The sequence below is a fragment of the Myripristis murdjan genome, chromosome 13, assembly GCF_902150065.1.
Source record: "Myripristis murdjan chromosome 13, fMyrMur1.1, whole genome shotgun sequence".
Lineage (NCBI taxonomy): Eukaryota > Metazoa > Chordata > Actinopteri > Holocentriformes > Holocentridae > Myripristis > Myripristis murdjan.
Window position 1 is genome coordinate 678400 of NC_043992.1, and position 17013 is coordinate 695412.

A 17013-nucleotide genomic window follows, 5' to 3' on the forward strand; every position below is an offset into this window, starting at 1 on the left:
AATAAGAAATTGTTAATTCATTTGTCCATTTCTCGTGTGTGTGTGTGTGTGTGTGTGTGTGTTCATATTCATGCAGTTATGAGCAGTGTGTGCGTGATTTGATGGTTGTGCTGGATGTGCTTTGGGGCCACAAACAAAATCTTGTTTAGGGCCACCAAAGTCGTAGGGCCAGCTCTGCATCCCGTAGTTATGCTGTTATAGGCCTAGACTGCCAGGGGTCCTCCCATGATGCACTGAGCTCTCTCTCTCCTCTCTCTCCTCTCTCCTCTCTCTCCTCTCTCCTTCCTCACATATCCATATGATACCACGATGTGGGATGTGTTCTGTGAGGACCACGGGGAGGACATTGACAGTCTCACCAGCTGCGTCACAGACTACATTAATTTCTGTGTAGACTACACAATACCCACCAAGACAGTAAGACTGTTTGCAAACAATAAACCATGGATCACTCCTGATATAAAAGCCCTCCTCAAGGATAAAAGGAGGGCCTTCAAGTCAGGGGACAGGGAGCAGATGAAGACTGTGCAGAAAGAACTGAGGAGGGAGATTAGAGAGGGGAAATGTAGCTACAGGAGGAGGATGGAAGAACAACTGCAGCAGAACGATGTCAGTGGGGTCTGGAGGAGTCTGCACTCAATCTCAGGACATTAAAACTCCAGACCTGAGCTGGCTGGAGACCAGGAGTGGGTGAACGACCTGAACAGATTTGAACAATCAGTCACCCGTCCCCCCACCCCAACCAACCAACCCAACCAGCCCTGCTGCCACCTCCCCAGACTGGAACCCCAGCTACTCAAAAGATCGACCCCGGGCGCCACAGGGGACCCGTCTGGCCCCTCTCCTATTCACCATATACACAGCTGACTGCACCCACTATACAACAAACTGTCACCTACAGAAATTCTCAGATGACTCAACCAACAACGGAGACAAAAAGGAGTACCGAGAATTGAACCAGAACTTTGTGGCCTGGTGCCAGCAGAACTGCCTACGGATTAACACTGGAAAAATCAAAGTCATCCCTCCTTGTCTGGTAAATAGATAGATAGATAGATAGATAGATAGATAGATAGATAGATTTACTTTATTGATCCCTAACTGGGAAATTGTCATGTTACAGCAGCATCAATAGAAACCTAAAATAAAGTTATGCAGAAGTACAGGGTGACCCAAAAAAACAGGAACTTTTTAACAATCCAATAAAACCAAGAGTGATGGAAGAAAAATATTTTATTCATAGTACTTGAAACCTGAAAACATGCCATTTAAGAAACAATGATGGAATTTTCATTTTTTAAAAATTGTGCTGCCACTTGCTCATGTCTGCCAATATGCAGTTCAAAAATTCCCGTTTTTTTGGGTCACCCTGTATATACAATAAAGACTAAATATATACAATAAAGACTAACCTAAGAATATGAGATATGAAATGTGTAATATACAAACGGTTGTAATGGATAAAAAAGAGTTAGCGTGAAACCATGAAACCAAGAAACATCCAGGGAACGGACATTGAGATAATGGACTCTTACAAGTACCTGGGTGTTCACCTGAATTAGAACCTGGACTGGACTGTCAACACTCAGGCAATATAAAAGTAGGACCAAAGCAGACTCCACCTGCTGCAGAGACTGAAGTCCTTCAGAAGTCCTCCTGAGGACCTTTTATGACTCTGTGGTTGTGTTGGCCATCTTTTATGGTGTAGCCTGCTGGAGCAGCAGCATCATGGCAGCATAAAGGAAGAAACCCAACAAACTGGTGAAGAAAGCTGGCTCTGTTCTGGGCTGCAGCCTTGATCCAGTGGAGGTGGTGGGGGACAGGAGGATGATGGACAATGTCTACCTCCCATTACATGAGACTGTAAGATCCCTAGGGCCTGCTCACATTGGCAAGTTTGGCCCTGTATCATGCTAAAGCCAACCTCCCCCCCTCCCAGTCCCCGGCTGGCCTGCGCTCACATTACCTAAAGCCCAAAGGCGCCCAAGCGCGATTGCCCCCATTGTGCATGTCATCACGTTGAAATATGACAACAGGCATGGTCCGACATCATCATAAATCAATGTAGTTGAAATACATTCATCATGTCTTCCTTTTAACTAAAAGACGTTTTTGTTCCTTTTAATCAGACATAGGGATGTTTATTTACCTTGACAGTTTTGGAGGTAACTTCCTCCTTCTTCAGAAAGGTCCAACTAACAGCTGGCATGGCACCTGTCAGATTAGGCAGGTCAGACCTGACCAGGTGCTGCGGCCAGTGCGGTGCGGTGCTGTGGCTGGTGCCGGCGCGGTGCTGTATTCGCGGTGCCATTCACCGGTAGGAAGATGGCCGTCCACCCACAGCCAGGTTCTGCTCGACGTTTTTGGCCCTGTTAAAGGGTTTTTTTCCTTGCCACTGTCGCCCTGTGCTTGTTTTTGGGGGAGATTTTGGTCCCTGGATTTGGCCAATATTTGTTGAGTTTCTATAAAGTGCCTTGAGATAACTTTTGTTATGATTTGTCACTAAACAAATAAAATTGAATAGAATTGAACTGAAATTCTGAATAGGCCGAAGTCACATCAGTGTCTCTTCAAACTCCGGATGCTGATGATAATATTGTGATTCTGGGCTAAATCACCAGGATTTCCCTCTTCCTAAATCCCATAGTAGAAGAAAAACTTTTTTTTCCCACATAAATTTGTGACTCAGAATTGTCGAGTTTTTATCTCATAAAATTATGATTTTTTTCATAAATTTATGACTTTAATCTCAGAATTTGAGTTTTTTTCTCAAATTTGTGACTTTATAATAATAAATAATATAATCAGAGAATATCCAAGTTTTTTCCTGAAATATTACTCCCCTACCCCAGCCCTGTATGTTTTTTTTCCCTAGTGTCACCAATACACCGTTGTACTTTAATAAATATCTTAAATATCAAAAATATTTTTTAAAAAAAAATCATCATCTAAATAAGACCACGCACACCTTCTTCAAGAAAAATACCTTTTAATTTCATTATAAATCCACATAGTTGTATCTATGAAAGCATAAAATCCCCATTTCACATATCGGTGTATTTTTTTTCCTAATTGTGGTTGTTTGTTTCATTATATTCAAAGTAAATCATGGGTATCAAATCATCGAAGACTGTAAGGTGTATGTCACATACAAACACAGACACTGTCAAACGGCAAAGAAGAGGAAGAGAGTGGGTGGGGGCAGGAAATCCAAGATCTACTGGCCATCTTTTTAAAACCTCTTGAAATGATTCTTGACTGCCAGCTTTTAAGTAGTAGGAACACATTATAATCCAGTTCAGCAGCGTCTCATACAGGAATATCTGAGTTGTGTCAAAACAGAATGTCATAAATCACCATCATTTTACTGTCAAAGGCAGAGCAAGAACTGTGTGCTTTAAGTTCAGGGTCGAACATCCTTAGGTGTTCCTCAAGGCTCCTGGGGACACCAACATTTTTTTTTTTTTTTTTTTTTTTTATAATCCAACATCGAGAGAACCAATCCACCATGGACGCAAACACTGATTATTTCAATATCATCTAAATCATCCACAGCCGGAAGAGTTAGATTGATAATACTGGAGAGTATACTATTCAATTGTCCACAAAAGTGAGAAGGGGAGGGAGAGAGAGAGAGAGAGAAAGAGAAAGAGGGTGGGGTGGGGGTGGATAAGATGAAAACATACAATTAAAGTGCCAGAAGAGTTCACTGTTAAGTTCAACAGCTTGTTATTATTAATGCTTTGAGACAAGACGTTGACAATGTGCTCATATTTTTCAGTCCAAGACCAAACATGTATATTCTCTTCAACTGCTAGGAGATATAGATGTGCTTCAGAAGTCAATATTATTTCTCCCAAACAATATCGGAATAATGCTGTAGTAAAACTGTAGTAATCCTTTGGCATATGACTGTATGCTAGAGAGGGAGAAGAGCGGTGCCACCAACCATCAGCAAGTGTGAAACCACAAAAAGGACCTTCCAGGAAACTGCTTGAAATTGTCAAGTCCCAAATCCTGAATAATCCAAACTGTGTATTCCTGGATCATGCAGAATCTGCCAAAGGTCGGATTATTCCATATGAAGCAGGGAAGGATTCAAACCAATGTCTGTCAGAGCCCCATTCAATACTTCCATCAGAGTTAGGGAAAGATTCAAAATCATATTCCCTAAGATCCTCAGCTCCACAGATCCGTAGGTTTGAAGCTCCATACATCAGCAGGGTTCAGACCCTGACATAGATCAAGGGGTCCAATGCCACCGGATTGATGTGATGCAGCTTTCATCCCGGGAGAATTTTATTAGGTTGCATATACAGATGGGTGGGTTCCCCTACAGGTTCTCTGATCCACACATCCCATCTGGTTCTGGAGGGAGTCTCATGCAGTATGCTGGGTCAAATCTCGTCTCACTGGGGTTTACTGGAAGGATCTGACCACATAGCCTTCTGGGGTAGCAGAATTCACCTGGGGCAAGAAGAGAGGGCAGGAGAGGGATGAGTTGTTTTAGTGACTGACTGATTATTGGATTTAGCAAACTAAAGGTGCATTCAAGTAATGTTTTTTTTTTTCCATCCCACAGCACAAATTAACCAAAGCCCATAGAGGGAGAAAGCTGAACCATAGCCACTGGCTGCAGTTCAAAAAAACAAACAGTGCAGTACAGTCTTTTGTCTATCAGGGGCAGTGCTGAGCTTTGTCAAAGGGCCTAAACACTCCAAATATTTACCAGTACCTGGACTGTTGATGTCATTGTTATACGGCCCATATCGGAGTTATAGAGTTATTGATCAAATCCAGATCCAGTGAGATTTCAGGTCTTGAAAGCTCACTTTCCAGTCCATGCAAGCTCAATCTCTATGAATTATGTTCTATGGTGATACAATACATCTTTACTAGACATTTAGCTAGCTAGCTCATCAGTTACCAGACAGCCCAATACTGATACTAATCATACTAATATCAAGTGATTAAAACGTGTGAGTTTCAGGTGATACAGTGGTGAGTATGTAAGTCTTTTTTGTCACCTGACTATTAAGTATCAAAACTGTTAAATTGAAATAAACTGTTACCACTTGTTTGTTGTATTCTGAAAATGGGAAAATATTGGAGTACTTGGTTGCAAGACAAATTTTTATGTATTTGGACTAATAAAGTACAGTTCAGGTCAGACCTGTCAATGTTAGAGGTCAATAAATGTCAGACATACTTAATAGTGTGTACATGCTTTGAATTTTTAAAGGCACATGCTTACTATATAGTCAGAAAATGTGGAAAGAAAGCACATTCCAGGTCATTTTCAAATCTGAGGATAAAATACTCACATTTCACCTTTTATTTGGTTTATATGTGGATTTGCTACCTTTTCATATTTTTTTGAATACGCCTGTTGATTTTTGGGTTAAGCATTCCACTGAGAAACATATTGCTGAAGCGCAACCTTCTCTGATAATAGTGTATGTCTCTTAAGCTCACACTGGAAGGGATGTCAACAAACATGATGTTGGGGCAGCTTAAAGAGCATGCAGCAGTTTATATATTCAAACACTTTTTAAAAGAAAACAATGCTGTGGTCCAGATAGATCTACATCCCTGCTGTAATTTGCTGCAGTTTTGATCATTTCTGTTCTGTTCAGCTGTCTGCTGCAGACTTGATCTTGTTCAGCAGTTTGTCTAGCTCTTCTGCATCACCTATCGTGCTGCTGTAATGAAGCTGTCTAACTTCAGAAACACTGGGGCTTTCTGCTTCTCTCTGTGAGAGAAGTGGAGAGGAGAGAGAGAGGAAAAGAAGATGGGGGGACAAGACAGAGGAGAAAAGCAGAGGAGATGAGGAGAAAAGGGGAAAAAGAAGAGGAGAAATCAGGAGAGATGAGAAAACTGAGAATGTATAAGGAGAAGAATAAAGGGGAAAGCAAAGAGCAGATTAAAGGAGAGGAGGAAAGGAGAACAGAGGAGGAGAAGAGGAAAAGAAGAGGAGGAAAATGCTTATGTAAGCATAGAAGAAAAAGCTTACATAATGTAGTGACAGCAATCTGCATACTGAGAGATCAGGTCTTTATATAATGAACCAATAAACACAATGATGCTGTTTACTGAGACTTTTCTCTCTTTCTCTCTCTCTCTCTCTCTCTCTCTCTCTCTCTCACCCTCTCCTTCTCCCTCCCCCAGTATGCATGTTTCTGCTCATCTCGCAGAAGTTGTTCTGTTATGGCTTTTCTGGTGGAAGAAGTGTGTGTGTGTGCTCTCACCTCTCTCTCTTCTCCCTCCAGTGCTGTGAAGCTGAAGTAAATCTGAAAAACACACAAAACCACAAAGAACATTCTTTTTATTGCTCAGAAATAGACAGACAGACAGACAGACAGACAGGGCTCAATGACTCATCCGCACATCTCTCTCTGCTGTTTTTCTCTCTTTTTTTCTTTTCCTCTGTCTCGCTCACTAAGTTTAAGTCCGTAATCCCTCTCTTCTGTCTCTTCTGTCTGTCTCTCTCTTTGTCTCAGCCTCTCTCTCATTCTCTAACTCCATAATCCCCCCGTCTCTCCTCTGCCTCTATTTTTTTTTTATCTCTCTGTCTCTCCTCCTCCCCTGATGTAGAGTTCAGTGTTGTCAGTTGGAGCTTAAAATGACTCCGGCTCTGTTATTTTGCAGAAACAAGTCAGTGTTTTTTTTTTTTTTTTTTTCATTTGCTTTCACTTCACTCTGTTAATAATATGCATTAGCAGGATGTTATATAGCTGTCCTTTTAAATTTAGGATAGAGTTGGGACGGGTACTAGAATATCCTACTCAAGTTGAAGTGCTGTTACTTTGATTTTTTGTTTCAATTTAAGTAAAAGTTCAGGGGCCAGATGTATAAATGCTGCGTATGCACAGAAACATGCATATGCTGTTTCCTACGCAGAAATGGCTATTTATAAAAAAGAATGCACAGTGAGAATGTGCGTACCTTCCCACAGACTTCACACAGAGTTTTGGCTGCAGGCTGGTGGAGAAGTGATAAAAAATAACATGAAAATGGGAATTTATGCCACATTATGATTGTAAATTTATTATTTCAATAAACTGAGAGTCCTTAATAAACAATTCATTGTGTTTATATGATTTTGTACAACTATTTATTTTTAAAAAATAAATGAGTGAGAAGTGAGAATATGTCTGTTGCACTGCATCACATAATACAGATGTAATTGATGGATGGACTGATTTCAAGGCACTTGTGTAATCAGTTAATAGTCATTACAATGAGTTATAAACAGGATGAGCTGTGCGTAATGGCTGTGCTTAATGACAGTGATGGTGGCTTTGGCGCTGGTAAAGGACCTTGCTGTCCTTTTAGTTGCCATGTCTAAAAAAACGAAGGAGTAGCAACTGGTATTTATGTGGAAATGAGCTAATTATAGGCCTTTCAACCTCCATTTATGGCTGATTGTGGGAGTGGGCATGAGGCTCATACATGTGCCACCAATTACAGAAAAACACTGAGATTTATAAAACAGACGCATGTGTATATAAATCTGACCAAAAGAATTCATGTGCATATTTCTGGCTTTGAGCATACACACAGTTTTAGTCATGAATTGAACAGAGTTTTATGCATCTGGCCCCAGGTGTAAAAATGTAACTTTGGTGACAGTAAAAAGTGTGTAATTTAAAATGCAGTGGTAGTAGAAGTTCATTTCTAGAAAAAGAAAACAGCACTTCATCATTTGTTCAAACTGGATTCTTTTGAAGTGGAAAAATGACAAAGTAAAGTTGTCAGACAAAACAAAGACAGATTCCTCCTCTCTTCTTTTCTGCTAAATCAGGGCAGGGTTACACTTTTTCACACCTTTTCAGTGCAACTTTTGTCATCTGATCACACCAGATTGCATTAGCTGTAATGTCTGTACACTCTGAGATTGGATCTCACTTCCATTTGGATCCGACCAGACAGACCACATATGAGGGTGCCCTAGCTCACATTGAGTTTGTGACTGAGGTGTGGACAGCATGTGGGCACAATTTATTGATACATACAGTGGAATATATCCAAGCAGGCAGGTCATATTGAAGTTTCAAGTCTAGACACACAGACACATATAACGTAATCCGATTCACATGACAAAATAACATTCATAACATCACATAACATTCTGATTAATGGTGGATGGGTTGTGGGTGGGTGAACTAACTCTTGAAAAGTTTATTAATATTGTATAAAATATTTATTGGGTTTATTAGGGCTCAGTAACATCAAGCATCCACAGTTTGCAGAAACGCAAAACGCAAATGTACTTTTGAGGAAATTGGGCTGAAAAAGCATCACTAATGATGAGTCATTGCTCGCTTTTTGTCCCGTTTTTTTTTTTTTTTTTTTTTAAATGATGCTTTTGTTGCCCATGTTGGTCACTCTTGCACAATATTACAATTCACTGATGTCTTTTTGTTAGTCAGTTCCATTGATAAACTGTCGAAGCCATAGATGTGATTACTTCCCCAAACAATCTTTTAATTACAAACATGAGATGGTTGTAATTACATGTTTATTTATTTATTTAAAAGGGACAGTGTACATTCATGGACATTTCAATATTGAATTAAAATGTAAGTGCACCAGAATTAGCTAGATTAGCTAGTTTTCATTCGCAGTCCCTTGGCAGGTCAAGGCAGAAGACAAGTAAAACAGTAGAAAGAAAGAAGGAAATAAAAACAACAGAAAAAAACACTTAAACCCACTTGGTTGGAATTCAAGCAATCTGCTTCCAACTGGCGCCCCCTGTCAACTGCAGCCCACACAATCCCCCTTCTTTTGCTGCTTTGACACCACTTTACAACAGCAGCAGTGAGTATGCAAATCCATTAACCATTTCCTAACCATTTCCACAGTTTGCCACTTTCTGATGCCAAATCTGTTCTCTGGGATTTTACATGGAGGCAAGTAAAATACTGCAGCAAAATCAATCAAACAAGCCAACAAACCAACCAACCAACCAACAAACAAACAAACAAACAAAAATGTAAAGCACAAGAAAAGGTAATACTTTATTTGGACTGTCACACAGTTGAGTGTCGATGCTTCACTTCACCTATCAACTTATCAACTTAATATCAGTTGACCTCTAACTTAGTATCAGCTTTGTTGATACAAATTTGATCCTAAGCTGACAGTCCAAATAAAGTGGTACCAAAGTAAAGCTATACACAATTAAAAAATACACTCTTCTTTTTGTGTTTTGATTATGCTTAATATGAAGTTTATTATTAATCAAATGAGTTTTCTTTTGATCCTTCTGTATTTCTAACAGCAGGCTTTTGCACATGTAAGCCAAAGAAAAAAAATATTTTTTTGCATGCAAAAAATAGACAATAAAGTTGAATTGGGTTAGAACAGCGCCACACTTCTGCAGCAGTGATCAATTTTGCCCTGCCAAGGCACCTTTGAGCAAAGTGAAGGACAAACACTGAAGGTTCGCCGACTTTCCCTTTTCCACCAGAACCTGGTGCTAGTTCGGTGCTGGTGCTAGAGCCAGTGCTTTACTGGTTCCAACAAAGAACCGGTTTGCTTTTCCATCGACCAAGAGCCAAGCAGAGCCAAGTCAGAGCCACGTCATGGCGTCAGCGTGAAATGTGATCACGTGGGTGCGGGTGTGCGAGACGCTCGCTCGGGAATAACCAACATGGACGACAAATGGACAACCCATCGTAGTGATGCAAATACTGCTCGTGTCTTTACAAGCCTACATTGCGATCCAGAGGCAAAAAACGTAATTATTGCTAGCTAACCATCATATTCGTGGTCGGAGCGAACGACAACTACGTTTAGCTATACGTTTATAGCGGTCTGTAACCCTGCCCACCAGTGGCGTGGTGGGTCGCGTCATTGGTTCTTTCTCCGGTCCCTGTTTAGCCCCTGCTCGAAGTTGGTGCTTGCCTGAAACCGATTTGGAAACGGTTTGGCCCGTGCTTGGGTGGTGGAAAAACAAAGAACTGGTGCTAAGTCAGGCTCCGAACCAGCCCTGGAACCTCTTTGGTGGAAAAGGGGTACTAGATGTATGAGGGGAAAACAAGCTATGTATCTGTGCCATTTTGCAGTCTGACCACTAGGTGATCCTGTTACACTGTGCAAGACCATGGCTGCCTCACCATGATACCACAAAGTCTCTGTCTATGTCTCTCTACCACCTCTTTCTCTCTCTCTCAGATAGTGTCATCAGCATGACTGTATGGGACAGAGCTAATGTGTGTGTGTGTGTCTGTGCACGTGTGTCTTAGTGCAGCAGCTGCATGAAAGCTAAATGTTTCTATTTGTGTAGTTTGTTTGTACCTGTGATTGTGTGTCTGTATCACTGCCTGTATATGCATGTATGTTTCAGTGTGTATCAGTATTTTGTGTGTGTGTGTGTGTGTGTGTGTGTCTTAAGGGCGAGGCTACTGATGCTATTTGGGAGCAGTGAATCAGGCCGACTAGTAGCCACTAGCTCAATTCATCTGGATTGAGAGGAAGCAGTTGTGCTGAGATTGTCTATGTGTGCTTGTGGGGGCTGCTGGGATTGCTGCCATGGCAATGTGGGAAAATAAAATACTAGTGTGCTGAGGCATGTGTTTGTACATGCACAGTCATGGACGAAAGTATTGGCACCTGGAATTTTTCAAAAAAATACACCATTTCTCCCAGAAATAATTGTAATTACAAATGTTTTTGGTATACATGTTTATTCCCTTAATGTGCATTGGAATGACACCCGGCCAGAAAAGTTTAAAAAGAGAGAAAAGTCGTTGTCTCTAGTGATTAGACAATGACTGGTAGAAAAGCACAGGTGGCAGTACAGAAATGAAAGAGAAAAAAATACAAAAACTAAGAACGACACGGGAGCTGCTGCAACAGGCTGCCATCTTGCACGGCGCCTCACACACTGACTACGTTTCCATGCACACCATATTCCGGTTCGGGTCAATATTCCGGTTAAGGTAAATGTGCTGCGGCAACTGGAATATTCCGTTTACATGTTACTTGGCATGTTCCTGTGTTTCAGCATATTCCATTCTCTTATGTAATGTGACACTCAGCCACAGGGCAGCAGTGCACGTATAGGCGTCTGGTCTGCCGGAAATAGAGAAGTCTTCTTCTTCTTCTTCTTCTTCTGTCGCTATTTCTGTGTTTTCTCCTATTGATATACTCAGTAATATTTAAGTCTTTCATTAGCTGAAGGCAGACTGCAGTCTCCTGGCTCTTGCTGCTTTTCGCCATGCTGTAGTGTGCGCCATGTCGTTTTCCCCGCTTGCAGTAACCATAGCAACAAAGACGCCCCAGAATTCCTTGCGAATCAAGCATGCGCAGTGATGACTGAATATTCTGGTTCGGGGCATTTTCCGACTAAGGTGTTTACATGCCTCAATATTCCAGTTGGAACAGGCATATGCCAGGGGTCTTATTCGGAATTCTCTCCAACCGGAATATGACCTTAATAGGTTTTGGTGCGTGTTTACATGACACGTGCGCAACCGGAATATTGAGAATATTCCGAATAATACCAGAATATGGTGTGCATGTAAATGTAGTCACTGTTTGACAGTTGCTCTCTCCTATAACAACATAGAAACTTCTTATCTGCACCTGATTGGACCAACACACACAACATGGCAGTTCTTTTGTAAACTTAGTATTATGACAACAGTTCACTGAAATGTGTTTATGAAAAAAAACTGAAGCAGAAATAAACGCTGCAGCTGCTGAATCTGTCTTCATTTCAGATTGACAATGGTTAGTTTAAAAGTTTCAGAGGTGGCCGGTTGCACTGGATGACAGTAATTTGCATAAAATAGCTTATATTTCAACTTAATACAAATGAGGAGATGCCAACATGACGTGCTATCTCTCCAAACGCAACGCAAAGGAACAAGAATGCATCGCACAGCTGTTTACATAGACAATGAATGGGAGGAGTGGAAATGACTGATCCTGTGGGGATATACCATCAGTGCTGAGATTGTGGACACAGCTGTAGACACAGAACCCATTCTTAAAATTTATGTTTAATTTGAATATTACCTGCTACAAGAAAACAATATTGGTGTTGCTGTTTGATGTTCTTATTAACACTTTGGGGGAAAAAAGGTATCTTATCAAGTCAAGAGGTAATGGAAAAGGCTAGAGTTGGGGAGAGATATGGCAATTAGAACTAAAGGATAAGGGAGGGAAACAGGGTGTGGGTGTGGGGGGCAGAGGGGGAGGAGGGGAGGCAAAAAGGGAAGAGAAAGAGAAAAAAACAAACAAAAAAAACTGTCAGGATATTTTACTTTGGATTCTTTTTTTTTCTTCTTTTCTCTTTCCAACATAGTCAATATCATGCCAAAGAATGTAAAACACCATCTGTGACCAGTGTAAAGGCACAGTGTCCACCAGCGGACACTGTGTCAGTGTCATGTTCGGGACTCTCAAGTGCCGCTAGTGGACACAGTGTCCACTAGCGGACACTGTGTCAGTGTCATGTTCGGGACTCTCAAGTGTCACGCATTGAGCGTGACAGTCACGCTTTAGGGTCTTTTGTCACGCACTCCTATGGTGTAGCCAATCAGAAAGAGAAGCACTACTGTATCTGGGTAAATCTTAATGCAACAACCAATGAAACAAGCACTTCTGCTACAACCGGTGGCATTCCCTGAAAGTTTTATTTTCTCTGGAAATTACGACTGGATCATGAGCTACGAGCATCACAGAGACCACCAGAGTATGCGAACAGAGTAAGTCATAAATACTCACACATCAGCGAACCATCTTAGGTTGTTTGAATCACGGTAGTCAATAAATAAAAATGATTTCACTGTGACAGACAGCGGGTTTGTTATGTTGGCTGACCAATGGTAACTAGCTGCTAGTTAAATAGAAACTGCGTTCTGCTGCTTTGTGCTGAGCTAGTATACCTGCTGCTGAAATAGTGTTTACGATTAGTAAACGTCGTCGTTTACAAAATTAACACTGCTGTTTTCATAGGTCACTTTTAAAATCATGTCATATTTTATGATCATAATCCTGGCCATGGATGCATTAATCATTACATATGTCTTTCAAAGATGTCAGGTAAAAAGGCAAAGCAATCAAGCATCCTCTCATTTGCCATGAGAGGAAAGCCCCCTAAAAAGCCCATGTTAGAGGAGACAGTGCAGGTGGAACAGGAGGAGACAGTGCAGGAGAAAGAGACAGTGCAGGTGGAAGAGGAAGAGACATTGCAGGAGGAAGAGGAACACACAGCGCAGGTGGAAGAGAAAGAGACAGCGCAGGAGGAAGAGAAAGAGACAGCGCAGGAGGAAGAGGAACATACAGTGCAGGTGGAAGAGAAAGAGACAGCGCAGGAGGAAGAGAAAGAGACAGCACAGGTGGAAGAGATGTCCGAGATGGCTATGGAGTCAGAAGAGACCATCAAAACAAACATAAAAAAAGTACCAGGAGCAGCCACCTACAAGAGCCAGTGCCAGTGACTGCAGAAATGAGTGTCCAAGAGGTCAAGGTACATAGCACATTACATCCAAAAGGTTACAATGTTCATGAATACCATTTATCCAAAATAATACAACCAATTCTATGTTTGTGGCATATGATATATGAGACATTCATCCATGACATGGGCAGAACACTGCTCTGTAATGTATTTTTGTTGTTACTAAAATTCAGATTTTAATGGACATGTAGACATTCAAATGTGTAGTCAGCAGAGCTAAATCTTTTTTCATTTGTTTCTGTTGCAGACAAGGAGAGCTGAAGTGAAAGTTGCCGTAGCAATGGTTCAACACAAGGTGCCGTTTGCTGTGGCTGACCATTTCAGCCCCTTGTACAGGGAATGTTTCAAAGACTCTCCCACAGCTCAAAATTTCAAGAGTGCTAGCACAAAAACTACCTGCATCATTAATGAAGCAGTGGCACCACACTATAAGAATGAGCTGGTGATGAAGATGAGGGAAAATCCCTTTACACTGGTTACAGATGGTTCAAATGACACAGGTAGGCTATACCTTTGACAGCTAAATTGCCTGTTTCTATTTCCTCATGTTTAAGTCATACAAATAATACACATCCAGTGTATGGTCAGGAAAACCCCAAAATTTACATTCATGGATGCCCCTGCCATAATCCATAACACTGCCAAACATGCAGGGGAGAGGTTTTTGGAAGTAAGTTTCAACATGTTTGCTTTTATATTAAATATCTGTTAATGTAAGGTGAAATAATTAATTTGCTGTAAAATGACATCTTTGCACTCATATCATGTTCTGCAGATATCTGGATTTGACACTGAGGACCTTGTGGTTGACGTTGGATGTTGGTTTAAGGGCAGCACGAACCGTAAAGGTTACTTGAAAGGTTTGTAATTCAATTAGCTACAGTGTTGTACAGTTGTCCCTCGCTATAACGCGGTTCACCTTTCGTGGCCTCGCAGTTTCGCGGATTTTTTTTAGTGCAATTTTGCATGCTTTTTTTTTTGTTTTGTTTTGTTTTTTTACAGAGCATTGTGTTCTGCGTCCTGATTGGCTAAGGGAGAGCCTGCGCATTGTGTTCTGTGTCCTGATTGGCTAAAAGACTGTAGACCATTGTCAATCAATCTCCTCCGTGCCGTGTCTCCTGTACAGTACAGAATGCGTTCATTCTATAATACTGGACTTATTTTTCTACGAAGGTTTGAACTTTGAGAATGTTTAAACAAGAGAGAAAAGTGAGAAAATGTTAATGCCTGTCTGAGAAAAGTGTATAAAATGTGTAGTGAGGGGTTTTACAGCCTTAAAACATCTATAATAATTGTAAAAAATAAAGCTGACTACTTTGTGGATTTCGCCTATTGTGGGTTATTTTTAGAACGTAACTCCTGCGATAAACAAAGGATCACTGTACACCAAAACTGAAGAAACATCGAGTTAACTTTGTTTTTCTTACATATTTTATCAGAATTTTGTGAACTCCATGGCAGTGAGTACATGGAAATGCTACTGCACATTTCTGTGAGGTGGCTGAGTTTGGAGATGTGCATCACCCGCATTCTGAAACAATATGGCCCACTCACCAGCTACTTCAAATCCTTAAGTAAGTCACTCATTATATTGACACTAGTTCAGGATAGTTAAATGAGACACCCAATACTAACAAACTGTCTATTTGCAGATGAGAAATAACCAAGGTTCAGAAGGCTAGTGGAGGCGTTTTCCAATCCCCTGACGGAAGTCTACCTCCTGTTCTTTCAGGCCACATTGCCAGTGTTCTCTGCACTGAACCTCCTTCTCCAGAGAGAAAAGGCATCTATATTCCAGCTATATGAAGAGGTAAATGGGAGGGTTGGTGGGCTATGTTTGGCTATTTTTGTGTCTCCTTTCTTATGTGCAACACTCCTTTGAAATATAGGTTGTGTTATTTTGTCATTTGTGGATTCTGTGCACTATATGCCTCCCTTGATAAATGACTTTTGCAGAATGAAAAAAGTCCATGACATCCCCCACAAGGACCCACTGCACCAACTGCCAGGTAATGCTTTGAAGTCACATAGGGAGATAAACCTGTAGGCTTATTGACAACAAATAAAAAACATTTCTATGGATTAAGTGATCTTTCTGATGATGGAAAATGGATAAAAAAAATAAAAATAAAAAGTATGTATTAAACCCAAAGATATTCTATAAGATGCATGTATTTGACTACCTTTCTCTACTGTATGTCTACTGTCTCTCTGATAGGAGAAAAACTCAATGTGGGATTCATCACCAGAGCTACACTCAACAGGCTCCTTGAGGCTGGAGAGGTCACAACACAGAAGGCTCAACAATTCCAGCAGGCAGCACCAGCCTTCCTGGTCAGAGCTGTGGAGTATGCCATAGATAAACTTCCTTTGGAAGATGCTCTCCTGAAGCATGCCAGATTTGTTGATGTGCAAATGAGGGCTGAGTGTGGGGTTGAAGATGTCCTCTACTTTATAGACAGGCAAGGGTTTTCACAAACTGACTATATCTTTTTAAGTTTAAAAAGATGATGATCATGATCACAAAAGAAATCTGTCTCTCACTGCATTCTAATCAGTCTTGTACACATTGTGCTTTTTCTAAGATATCAGGAACTCCTTCCTTTTAATGATCCCAAGGAACAGGACCAAATAGCTGAGGAGCTTATGGACTACCAGCTAATGGACACTGCCATGCCCCAGGACCCAACATCATTTGACGTTGAGGAGTTTTGGGGAATGATGTCCTCAAAAAAGAACAAAGTAAGAAATATTTTGCACACAACACAACTTGCTCATTTTTAATATAAAAGGAAAACATTTAAGTAATAAAGGCCCTTGGTTCCTTTTTTGAAAGGTGACTGGCTTGAACCAATTTGGGAAGCTTTCAAAGATTGCAACCTTGATTTTAGTTCTTCCTCACTCAAATGCGGATGCCGAGAGGGTATTTTCAATGCTGGGTCTCAACAAAACATCAACTCGGAATAGCTGGTCTCTGGACGGGACATTGGCCTCCATCATGACCTTGAAAATGGCAGGACTTGAGCCGAACTGTTTTAAGTGGGAGCCAACAACACAGCTGACAACCAGACCTTGGCATCTGACCTGAGAAGAAGTCTAGAAGCACTCAAACAGGAGAACAATGTACTCTGTGCTCAATTAGCCAAAGTGAACGATGATGCTGAGAAGAGAGAAAAGAGCCTCACCAGACAAATCCAACATCTGGGAGACCAACTCTCATCAGCCCCCAAAATAACAAGTGCAGAGACACAGACTCCCCCTGCCAGTGCCCCAAACCTCTGCCTTGTCTCTGACCCACCCTCTCTGCTCTGCACCCAGCTGAACAGCACCCCAGCACCTCCTGATACAACCACACAGCCAGCTACCAACAGCCAACCCTACCCATCCCAGCCTCCCTCCACCCAGCCTGAAGAACAAGCCCCACAAGTGGTCCTGCTGACTGACTCAAATGGGAAATTCCTGGACACAAGCAAACTATTTCCTGGAAAGAAAGTGCTGTCCAAACGCTGCAGCTCCACAGGTCAGGCCATGAAGCTGTT

General features: G+C 41.3%; 1 protein-coding gene across 1 annotated transcript in view; it reads right to left on the reverse strand.

Annotated features, from left to right (window-relative positions):
- Positions 1 to 3478: 3478 nt before the first annotated feature.
- The window catches only part of LOC115370000 (leucine-rich repeat and fibronectin type III domain-containing protein 1-like protein), a 400907-nt gene continuing 387372 nt past the window's right edge, over positions 3479 to 17013 (reverse strand). Inside the window, exons 12-13 of the mRNA XM_030066775.1 lie at positions 6249 to 6290; positions 3479 to 4467 (exon numbers count right to left, since the gene is read on the reverse strand). The gene's annotated coding sequence lies outside the window, so the exon portion shown is untranslated. The remainder of the gene's footprint in view (positions 4468 to 6248; positions 6291 to 17013) is intronic.